Raw genomic sequence first — 12,834 nt, 5'->3', positions numbered from 1 at the left:
CTATATTTGATAGGTCTGTAACCAAACAAAATTGAAGACTATAAAAAATTATAGTTTTTCTGAGCAATGACGATTTTATAGAGATTAATTTATGTTTAATTTCATACTTTTATGAGGGGGTGGTAGATAAAATGGGGAAGATGACATGCTAAAAGAAAATGTGTCACTTGGGTCACACTAGGGGAAACTCAGGATTTTTTGAAATATTCCCTTGTAGAATTAAGAACTTTAAAATTGTGTACTATCAAATATGGATTATTAGCTAAGATTTTATGCTATTCTAATTGGTATTCTTGATCTCTAGGGTTTCCACTCTTTGCCCATCTAAGCATTGAAAATGCTTGCTCCAGTATTTTATACCACACTCGAATGCCCTTAACAAATTCTAGTTTGCAAAATTCTCCACCAGCTTCAGTGCACCCTCTATCTAGGAACTGTATATAAGCACCTCATTCAGATAATATAATCACTTTTTCTCAACAAAGCATTTGGCACGGATTTCTATTAACAGGAGTGTTGTGATTATTCACAATTGACGTTACTACTTTGAACATGGTTGGCGTTACTACGGTTATATCTTCGATAATATTTATAAATTACTTTAAAAAATTAACGACAGGTATGAATTCCCGATGTAATGTTTTTACTACGGAGGATAACTGGACCTTTTCTTTTCCACCTCTGCAATCTGGTGTTTATAAATGGGCAGGGAAAGGGTCACTCTCAGTCGAGCTGTTCATGATATGATCTGTTGCAAGATGGAGATGTATATATATGCGGACCAATGGTATGTCTCCAGGGGTTCTGAGGCAACTTTTGCAAATAACCCATGACTAGCTGGAGAGAATTTAGACTTGCTTTTTCCGGCTCCTTCTTTTACTAGATCAACCTCAACAGAAGATCATCTTGATTAGCCACCTCCAATCCCTTTTCTTCTGTTGGTTACTCGGGTTTGTGAGGTTTTGGGGTCTCTCCTATTGCATTTTAATCTACTCCTTCCTTGTTAGCAGAAAGGACAGCAAGTGACAACTTGGTTTTTCCTCCTTCTCCTGATATTACTGTTCACACTGAGAGAATTGCTACTCAATTATGTGACAGGATAGCTATGCCTTGTTCCCCACGTTTATTGGAACTGCATGCTTTGGCTTATCACTGGCAGGAGGAAGTATATTTAGATTCTAAATGGATGGACCCCCTTTTGGACCTGTTTGGGTCTAGCTTGGAACCTGCGATCACTTTAAACAGATCACAGTTTCCTTGGATTCGTCTTACTCTCACGACTGTCCTGAGGTATTTATCGTCAATCCAACTTTTGGCGGAAGCCTGTCAACGTTCCCCCTCAGCAATTTGAGAACGAGTTGGGATTTTGCTGACGTTTACCTCAATCAGATTGTCTTCTTCAGTTCTTTCTATGGTATCCTCACTGGTTTGTTGTTGGGATTTATTGGGTAGAGACACTTTGTTAGAAAGTGTCCTTTTCTCTGCCGTATGTTTTTGCTGGAGTTTCAGAGACATTGGAATGGTGAATTGATTCAGCTTGTTTTCATTCTTTATCGTTGTTAGCTTCTGGCCTTTGAGAGTGTCAGCTCTTAGTATTTCCCAACCCCCTCCTTTGGTTCCCAGGTCTATTGGTTCCCATAATAGTCTGTCCATATTCTCGAGGTTCTTTGGCTCGGGTGGACTGTCAAAGATGGCGACAGTGACTATCCTGTGGATGGGAGAACAGTGGGAGTACGATTACATCACTTTCTGGATATCTGGAATTCTTTCACCAGTGATCCATGGGTATTTCATGTTCTGGCTTCAGGGTTGGTCATTCAGTTTATACCACCTCCACTATTATCTCTACAACCTGTTGCCTTTTCACCTCCAATAGATCCATGGCGAGATCCCAGACCATAAGAGAGTTGTTAATCAAAAGTGCAGTAGAGAGGGTTGATCCCATTCTTCCAGAATTTTATTCCCTTTTATTCGTTGTACCCAAGAAGACAGGAGATTGTCATCTAATTATCAGTCTGTGTCGACTCAACCAATTTTTAGATCTTCCTTGCTTTACAATGAAATTTTTTCTCAACCTATGATGGCACTTTGCACCAGGGCTCTGGATGAACAGATTTGATGTTACCGACACTTATTTCCATATTCCTCTAGTGAAATCTTCCTGGAGGTTTCTCAGATATGTGCACAAGGGTCAGGTTCTGAAGTTCAGGGCTCTACCTTTTAGTCTTACATCAGCATCTTATGTCTTCTGCAGAGTTGTTCAAGCTTTTTCTCGTCATATGCATTCCTCAGACCTGTGCACACATCATCATTATATGGACGACTGGCTCCTTCTAGCACCATCCTGTCAATTAGCAGAAGAACACTCTCAGATTTTCCTTTCAGAAACCACAAAAATGGGCTTCCTTATCAGATTGGAGAAATCTATTCTGTCAATATCTCATCCATCTGGGTGTGTTTTTTAATACTCACTTGAGTTGTGCTCAACCAATTCCTATCAGGTTTCAAGCCATAGAAAGAGCAGTTATGATTTTACTAATGTCTCCTTCTCTTACTGCATGGATGGTTCTCTCTTTTTTTGGGGGGGATGTGGGCATCCCTCGAGCCACTCATTCCTTTGGAATGAATGCATAAGAGGTCTCTGCAGTGGTCACTGTGCGACCAATAAATCATGCATTCCGATCCTTTGGATCATCCTCTCTCATTACTGAAGAGCAACATCGTCAATTGTGAATGGTGGTTGAATCAGAACAACATTACTATTGGGGTACCCATTCCACCACCTCGTCCCGAGATCCATCTGTTCAGGGATGGCGAGCTTATCTTCAAGGTCAGGAGTTCCAAGGTATTTGGACAGAAGACAAATCTACCCTTCATATCAACGGTCTCAAACTCCTTGCAGTACACTGGGCTATGGTTCAAGATCTGTCTCTCTTGAGGGTAAAAGTTGTCATGATACATTCCAACAATTCCATGGTGGTTTCTCAGATTTCTCATGAAAGAGGCACACATTCTCGAGATCCTTATTTTCATAACCTTGGATCTATTCTACTGGGCTTGTGCTCATTGTATCAGTCTTTTTAGCATGTCATGTTCCAGAAGTGATGAATTTAATTGCAGATCACTTGTCTCTACTCAGCTGGATTCTTCTTACGGAATGGATGCTACATCACAAGGTTTTTCAGTAAATTTGCTCTCAGTTCAGGTCTCCAACAATTGATGCCTTTGTGGCTCCTTGGAATTCTCAACTGCAGTTGTTTTGGCCTTCGATACCTCATCTTCAAGCATTAGCAGTAGATGCATTCAGTCAGGACTGGACAGGTTTACATCTGTATGCTATTGTCCCGCATTCTAACTATGGTTCGTTCCACACTTTGTCAAGTTCTTCTTGTTGCATCATATTGACCAGCTCAAATGTGGTTTCCGCTTCTTTTGTATCTGCAGGAATGTCCACCTCTACCTCTTCCACATTGGCAGTCTCTGTTGAGACAACCTTGATCAGACATTCTCCACCCTGGTGTTCAGAGACTCAATCTTCATGCTTGGAAGTTATGCGGTCCTTTGCCTAACATAAGGGTTTAACTTCTAAGGTTTCTCTGCATTTAACTAAATCTTTCCATAGGCCAACCATGGCCATTTATCAACAGAAATGGAATACTTATTATCAGTGGTGTATTGAAAGGAATTTAAACCCTCTTCATCCTAAAGTATCTACCATATCCTGTTTTATGACTTGGGTATTTGAGAGGGGTCTTGCTTCGTCTGTGATGGCTTTATATAAGGCATACTTATCCACTATTTTTGGTATTCCAAATATCAGAAGGTTTTTGAATCCTCGGGTCTACTCAAATCCTTTTGTATTCTTCAACCCAAATGATCTTTTCAATTACCGAATTGGGATTTTACTATTGTTTTACATGCATTGTTCCTTTGAGCCCTTAGCTTCGTGTTCTTTGTTTCACCTTTCTCTTAAATTATATATATATTTTTTTGTTGTTGTTGGCTTGTGGACATCTTCGGTTGCAGTTGTTTGCAATCCATGTACATCAGACTCTTTATCGTTTTACATCTGTTCTGCTTTACCTCGATAGGTCTTCCCAAGACTCTGGCAGTCAGGGAAGAGGAAAGATCCTTATCACCAATCCATTTGCCAGCCATTTCTCACCTTTATGACTGCTCTGATCCTGATTGTTTGTTATGTCCTGTTGGGGCCCCCAAGTGTTATGTGGCTTGTACTAACTCACTTCAAGGTAGTAGGAATCGATTGTTTATCCATTGTAATCCTTCTGTTTCCCATGATTTATCTCCCATTACCCTAACGAGGTGGCTTCGTAAATTGATTCACATGGCCTGTAATGGATTATTGTTACAGGAGAGGAATCTTTTGCATTTCACATCTCACCAGATTCATCATATCTCTATGTCATTAGCCAAGAGGTTGAATTGCCCTCTGGAAGACATTGTGTGGGCTGGTATGTGGACTACTACTGATACTTTTCTATCTCATTACTTACATGATCTGCAGTTTCCTCTTCTGAGGGTTTTTGACTATCCCCTGTAGCTACTTTGACCACATCTGTTAGATTTTAACCAGAGGTGAATATTTTCCTCAATCATGTACACTTTTATTTCCAGGGTCCCTTTATTTTTCACTGGATCCCACTCTGTGGTGAGTGTTGCTCAGGCTCTTTTAAATTCCACACTAGCAACTACTTTCACTATAATTACTACAGGCTGCAACAGGCTCTGTCGAAATGGGATGTTCCATAAGACCATCTAGGCATCTACTGGATGGTATTACCTTATTATTATGGACCGCCACTCATGGACTATCATGAGTAAAGCTAAAGGGGATCCTGCTCGTCCCTGCCGATCTTCAGATTGAATAAATTACCTACCTCTCCACTAAAAGCCAGTTTATGTCTCGGAAAAGTGATTACATTATCTGAATGAGGTGCTTATATACGGTATCTAGATAGAGGGTGCATTGGAGTTGGTGGAGAATTTTGTAAGTTAGAATTTGCCAAGGGCATTCAAGTAGAACAAGCATTTTCAATGCTTAAATGGGCAAAGAGTGGAAACCCTGGAGTTTAAGAAATAGCTCTAGTGTCAGCGGAGGTAAGTGTTATTGGAAATACATTTTCAGCTTAGGAAAATGTTAACTTTCCATAAAAGAAATAAGTAGAAAAAAATTCATCAAAATATGTGACTTTTTACTGTTGTGTCTAAATGTGTTTCAAGTTTTATGCAGGTAAATTTTAGTGAATGATTTATGGTAATGTGCTGCAGACTTGAGGAAAGGCTATTAAGGGAATTTTGTTGATTATCAAATTAATACATTTTCAAGACTCTTTCAAGCATATGACTAAATCTTTTAAATAAACAACTTACTTATATAGGTTCCATTTAATGACATGAATAATAGATAATCTTAACATAAACGTCTTTGTATCTTGGGTGGTTAATCAGATATTCTGAAATTTTATATGAAAGTGTAAAGTCCAGAAAATGAAGCCTGTATCATTTATATACTGAAGTCAAATAATTTGGCAAAATAATATTATTCATTAAAATTTTAAATTTGGGCACATCATTCTATCTTGGAGATGTTTGTGTTTTAAAAGTTTAGAGGTAATATTTTAAAAGCTCTTTTTCATTATTTATCTAGGCTACAAATGAAATAGAAGAATGTGGAAGACCAAATCTTCCATGTTGGAAGTGTAAAAAATGGGCTATTAAAATAATGTTTCGAGTGTTTGAAAGGTAAAAATATCAAAATACTTTTTTATTTTTTTTATATTTCAGATGAAGTTTTTCTAGAATTACTTTTATTTAGAATATGATAATTTTGGTTAACATATGGAATACAAGCAATCCTTTATTCCTTAAATTTAGTACCAAGTATTTTATTGTAGAGTATACATTGTATTGCTGACATGTAATTATAGATTTAAAAGTGATTGCTTAATTCGAGCTGAGTAGGATAGAGCTAAATAATGTTAACCCTTTTGTAACAGGCTCCTGTAATTTATGAAATGCCGTATTGGGAATTTCACTTCTGTAACAATACATACTGTAACTCTGAGTTTCCTTAATCTATCCTCTCAAAAACTGGTAAGATTTTGTTAAAGATCATAAGTATCTTGTACACAAAGAATGATATTTTAATTGAATGTTTTTACTAAAAATACGCTATTTATCTATTGTAGTTACTTGCACTCAAACTCTTAATAAATCGAGCACAAGGTGATTTCATTTTAAGTATAGAAATACTTTTATCTTAGAGTTTTCATATGTTATTTGAATAATCTCTAGAACCTCCTAAATGAACATCAGAAGTTTTTTAAGGTAAATGTTAATGTTTTATTTTTCATTTTCTCAACCATATCACTAACTCTAGCTATTATCATCAACATCCAATGCAATGAAATGATTAAAATTAGGAAATATAAAAAAAAAAACACCTTTTAATTTTTTGTAGAATATCTTTAAAGATCTTCTTTTGGTTATATTCATAATTTTAGGTCATTTTCTTTTCACATATAGTAAATTTTTGATGTTTTATTTTCCTTTCTTGTCTCTTACCATTTATTATTCATCTCGACACAAGTCAACGGCACCCTCGGGGCATATTATAGTATATCTAACAGCAATGTGCAACCCTTCAGTAAAATTTTCATGCACCACGTAATATTGTAAGCTTTGAGAACTGATGCAAAATATGATGTACATTTAAAAAATGTTTAAACCTTTCAGTTACACATTTTAAAACATAAGTAATATATAATTAACTAAAATATGAAAGTAAAACCTAAATACAATTTAACCGTTTCTCTAACTATAACATATTTAGGTAAGAAACAACCGTAAGTGCTATAGTCAATAAAGTAGCCAACAATACTACAGGCAGTTACATGTACCCTGTAATGAAAGCTGTGTGCCAATTTCAAAATAACCATTGTTGAATTAAAGTGTAAAATGAGCTCTTTCTAATGTCTATACACATGTGTATGTAATTTCTACATGTAGGCTATAAAGCTTAAACAAATCTATTGAAGGTGGGTGTGGCACCAGTCAGGGGTTGACATAATTTATTAAAAGTTCAACTGCAGAGAACTTTGAAATGTAAGTGTCAATAGGTTAAGTAAGGCCCGGCATGGCCAGGTGGTTAAGGCACTCGACTCGCAATCTGAGGGTCATGGGTTCGAATCCCTGTCACACCAAACATACTCGCCCTTTCAGCCGTGGGGGCATTATAATGTGACGGTCAATCCCACTATTCGTTGGTAAAAGAGTAGCCCAAGAGTTGGCGGTGAGTGATGATGACTAGCTGCCTTCCCCCTAGTCTTACACTGCTAAATTAGGGATGGCTAGTGCAGATAGCCCTCATGTAGCTTTGCGCAAAATTCAAAAACAAAAACAAACAGGTTAAGTAAATGTCTTATTGTCTAGATGAACATTACACAACTGGCATTATATAATTGAAGATATAGAGTGCCAAAGTAAAGTATTTTATAGCTCGTGAATCATGTGACAGTACATCTGAAGTTTTAAGTAGTTTTTTTTAAGGTTTCTTTTGAAATAAAGGACTTAAAACTTAGATAACGTAAAACTTTCAACCATAACATACATTATAATGCTAATTTCATTTACATACATTGATAGTAAAGGTGTTTAATTAAATTTTGAATGTAACACAATGACTTGCACAGAAAAATGTTTAATTTAGATAATTTAAAGTGGTACCTGGTGCGAAAGGGTTAAATTTATCAAACAAAAAAAAAATAATAGTGTAAAAATGTACAGATAAGGAAATGAGATTTCTTTTCTTTTGGAAAATTAAATGTATTTTTTGGTGTTACCTAGGTATGGAAGTCCCAAGAATGTAGGGAAAACTTACACAGAATTTGCTGAATACTACTTAGAAACCTTTTCTAGTGGAGTTATAGAGATGCTGTTGAAAGTGTTTGATCAGTACAGAAACAAGACTTACATTTCTCCACGAGTTATACAACTAAGTCTTAACTATTTGAATCAAAGGTATGTAAAGTCTTTTTTTTTATCTCAAATAATGTAGATTTAAATTGATTTTCCATTAATGAAAGTGTTGAATATCATTAGGGTTTTGTCTCATTAATAATTAATATTGGTAGTAAAGTTTACTCTATTTCTTTATCTTGAGTATCATTACATTTTTATTTTTTGAAAATAATTTAAGTTAAAAAAAGTATTATGAAAAATTCTCTCAACACAAAGATCTGCCCATTGCCTCATAAAAATAGATAATCTGTTGAAATTACTTGGTTTTGTTGTTTCTTTTGAAAATGAATATTTTACACTTAATGTATTATTAGACAATGTAAAAAATGCAAAATTATATTGATTTCTTTCTTTTTAAAAAAGCTTTTATAATATAATGTACAAAAATTGAACTTTCTGTGGTAATTTTGTCAAGTGCTCTATATATTAGTCAACGCTGCATAATTTTGTCATATTTCAGTGTGTACTATGCTTTCACCTGGAAAATTATCAAGCCCTACATAATGGTAAGAACACTTAGTTTTATTACAACATTTAAAAATGAATATATGTATATAGATAGATGTAGTTTTTTTGTTTTTTCAGTTTTGATTTTACTGATATTTATTATGCTTCATATTAATTAAAATAATTGTAAAAAATCATTGTCTAGAAAGCATCCAAGTTTTTTTTCTAATAATTCTATGGTGCTATGTGTTAAAAACTGTCAAATTAATAAAACCATTAGGCCTAATATTAATGTTAGCTCTACTGGCTGATATTCTTCACTGTGTGAAATACATTTACTCTAGTGCTATATATGTTCTTTTCTATGCTTAAGATCATACATATATACATATAACCTTTTGTTTTGTACATGTACATATATATATAGAAAATTATACAAGATGTTGTCTTCCACTTAATGTGCCGCACAGAGAAAGATGATGAGCTGTGGAAAAAAGATCCTCAAGAATATATTCATATAAAATATGGTTAGTTATCATCTGTTTCCTTCTCTGACTCTTAATTTTTTTCTTTGTTCAGAAAAGTTTATAGATACTTTCATAATGTTTGAAACCATGAATACTATTTATCACATTGAATAAAATTATCAAATAAAAAAATACTAGATTTTATGACATAGCATCAAATAGTGCAAACTATCAATACGGTATTAATTCAGGGAGTAGACTTAGAAAATACATACATTATGAATTGCCAAAATTTTCAATTTAACTATAAATTACGTTTTCATATTTATGATAAACATAACATCATCATTACTCAGTTGCATTAATTTAGAAGTTTTAATATTTTTTACAGGTAAGTTGTTTCAATCCCCAAAACACCTGTTAATGAGTTGTACAACTTTATTTGTGTTTTATTTTTAAAGATGTCTTTGAGGACTTTATCTCACCAGTGGTAGCAGCTCAGATCCTCTTTCATTCTGCTGTCACAAAAAGAAGGGATGTACTACAGAATTCCATGGAATTTACAATGTCTATTTTTACAAATTCCAATTCTAGTCCTCAGGAAAAAGATGGGGCAATGCATATGTTGGGGTCAGCAGCAGATGTCCTCTTAAAGGTACAGCCTGAGTATAGGATAGAAAAACTCATGACAAACATGATTAATACTGTAATGGACAAATGTTTCATCATGCATAGACGTGTCTATAAAGTAATGTTTTAAACTCTGATGAAAATGTATCATGTGGAGTGAAGATTCATGGTTAACAATGAAAAAAACATGCTTTTGAACTGCTGTAAAGAATTTAATTAAAACATTTATATCCACAAAGGTCAAAGTAGAATCCTGCATGTGATTAAACAATAGCACATGATTAAGACTGGTATTTTATTCCTGTGTTAAGGTTATATAAAAAAAAGTCATAATAAATTAAATGTGGTTTTGAATTTAATTATTAATTACTTTTATAAAATTTATTCTAGTTGTAGTTGAAGGGAAAATTTTGTATATTTCATGTTTTTGGAAGCTGTTCTAATATCATAAAAGTTTACTTGGTAAGATGTTAAACTAAATGAAAATGGGTGTAGTTAATGGTTATTTCATTATTAACATAGTTCCATTTGCTTTAACAAAACAGGTTATTTATGTATAGTTAAGCCTAGTCAGTAATTCGTTTTTCTAAGTGTATTGTTTTTCTGCTGTTATGTGATAAAGTTCCTGTAAGTATTAATATTGTTGTCCAAACTGTTATTTTTTTACTCAGTTAACTAGTCAGTGATTAGTTTTCATAATTGTTGTTGTAATGCTATCATCTCATAAAGTTTATGTAATATTAATATTGTTGTCAAGACTGTAATTTGTTTACTTATGGTTAAGTCTAGTCAGTAATTATCTTTTATAACTATTGTTTTGCTGTTATTATTTGATAAAATTCCTGTAGTGTGAATATTATTGTTTAGACTGTTATGGTTAAATTTAGTCAGTAACTAGTTTTTATAACTATTGTTTTACTGTTTTTATTTGATAAAGTTCCTGTAAGTATTAATATTGTTGTCCAAACTGTTATTTTTTTACTCAGTTAACTAGTCAGTGATTAGTTTTCATAATTGTTGTTGTAATGCTATCATCTCATAAAGTTTATGTAATATTAATATTGTTGTCAAGACTGTAATTTGTTTACTTATGGTTAAGTCTAGTCAGTAATTATCTTTTATAACTATTGTTTTGCTGTTATTATTTGATAAAATTCCTGTAGTGTGAATTCTATTGTTTAGACTGTTATGGTTAAATTTAGTCAGTAACTAGTTTTTATAACTATTGTTTTACTGTTTTTATTTGATAAAGTTCCTGTAGTATTAATATTGTTATGTAGACTGTTATCTGTTTACTTATGGTTAAGTCTAGTTAGTAATTAGTTTTTATAACTATTGTTTTACTGTTGTTATTTGATAAAGTTCCTGTAGTATTAATATTGTTATTTAGACTGTTATTTGTTTACTTTTGGTTAAGTCTAGTTAGTAATTAGCTTTTATAACTATTGTTTTACTGCTATTGTTTGATAAAGTTCCTGTAACATTAATATTGTTGTCTAGGCTGTTATTTGTTTATATATTGTTAAGTCTAGTAAATACTTTTGTAATTATTTTGTTTCACTGCTATTATCTTATAATATTATTTTTTTCTGTTTCCTATAGAAACAACCATACAAAGATCAGATGGAGAGCATGTTAGTCAACTATATATTTCCAGAATTCTCGAATCCTCATGGATATATTCGTGCAAGGGTAAGTTCTGACATTAGTAGTGAGCTTCCATTGTAATAGGTTTAGCTTGTATGGACCATTTATCTTGAATAGTTTCATTTGTGTTGAATTACAAGTACTGTAAAAACGTATTAAGCTGAATCTTGATCTTATTAAAAAAATTAAAGAAGCACCAGAAAAACAAGTTAACATAAATATTATTTTTTCTTGTAATGTTAGGATGATGATCATTTAGTTAAAGTATTTGTGCATCGTATATTATCTGTAGTAGTAATAATAATAATATTTCTATGATTGTGAAATTAATTACATCTATATAAATAAATAAATTTAAAAACATGGTCTTGAGTCCATAGAGTGCTATAGCTTGTATGATTCCACAGTTGATTTTTTAATTCTTTTTCTCACAGCATTGAAACTTATGTTTAGGTGTACAAACTTTTGGTTAGAAAATTGTTTGATGGTTGAGACTTTTTAAAATTTTATCCTATTTTATATATTTTTTTTAAAAAACATACTGTATAATTTATCTCCTGTTTTTATTGTATTTGAAAGGTTCACTTATGTATGTAGTTGTAACACATAAACAAGAAAACATTTCATAGATTTCATACTCTTTCAACTTATGCACTAACATACACTTTTGTTTACATAAAATATATGTATACTTGTATGCTGTTTTAAATAATATTTCTGATAAACTACAAATATTCAAGCTATGATGCATTTAGATGGAAAAATCAACAAGTTAGTATAGTTAGAAAAGTGTAGAAAAGGTAATAAGTCACAGCATGTAATATAAGGAAAATAATGTTCACCATAGATTGGTCATAGAAAAATTATTCTATGCAAAATTATAGCAATAATTACATTGAATATTTAAATGGCAAAATTTATAGTTTCTGTTAAATTTGCATGACTGTTGGTAGGTCAAAGTGCACATGTCACAATCTTTTACAGAGTTACATTCAAAATCTAATAAAGCTAGTTTATTATCAATGTACGTGAATAAACTTGGCATCAAAACACAGTTAATGAATCAAATTTTAATATTATTAAAGGTTTAAGTTCTTAATTTTATAAGGAAATATTTTTAAAAATCCTCAATCTCCCCTAGTATATGAACTGTGACATTTGCTCTCTAGGTCTTCTTTCTTCTCTAATTTATTTACCACTCCTCCAAGATGTATGGAATTTAACATAAATTACTTATTATCTCTTTCAGCATGGGCTCGGTCCCTGGGACCGACCTCCTAACCATTTTGTGCTTGTCATAGTTTTCATGCTATAAGTTTTAAATTAGTAAGTGAATGTTAATGAAATTTGGCAGATTATCAGTAAAACATTAAAATGCTTTCATATGCAAAATATCAATTTTTTTATTAAGTCTTAAGTTTTATAAAGCAGTGTTTTTCTTGTGTCTGTTTTTCTTTTCGCATGTTGCCTATCTACCATGCAAAGTAATATTCATTTTAAGATTAAAAATACTTTTATGCATCAGAAAATTTTGAAATTTCATATGCGAAATCTTTATAATGTTCAGATAGTTATCATTTGTTTCTTAAGATATTCTTTATAT

The 12,834-nt window shown here is 32.6% G+C and overlaps 1 pseudogene; it reads left to right on the top strand.

The window, feature by feature from the left end:
• The window catches only part of LOC106465382, a 54,295-nt pseudogene that overhangs the window by 9,126 nt on the left and 32,335 nt on the right, over positions 1 to 12,834 (top strand).

The sequence above is a fragment of the Limulus polyphemus genome, unplaced genomic scaffold, assembly GCF_000517525.1.
Source record: "Limulus polyphemus unplaced genomic scaffold, Limulus_polyphemus-2.1.2 Scaffold1925, whole genome shotgun sequence".
NCBI lineage: Eukaryota > Metazoa > Arthropoda > Merostomata > Xiphosura > Limulidae > Limulus > Limulus polyphemus.
Note: the sequence above shows the minus strand (reverse complement) of the source record. Positions and strands in the feature narration are given on the sequence as shown.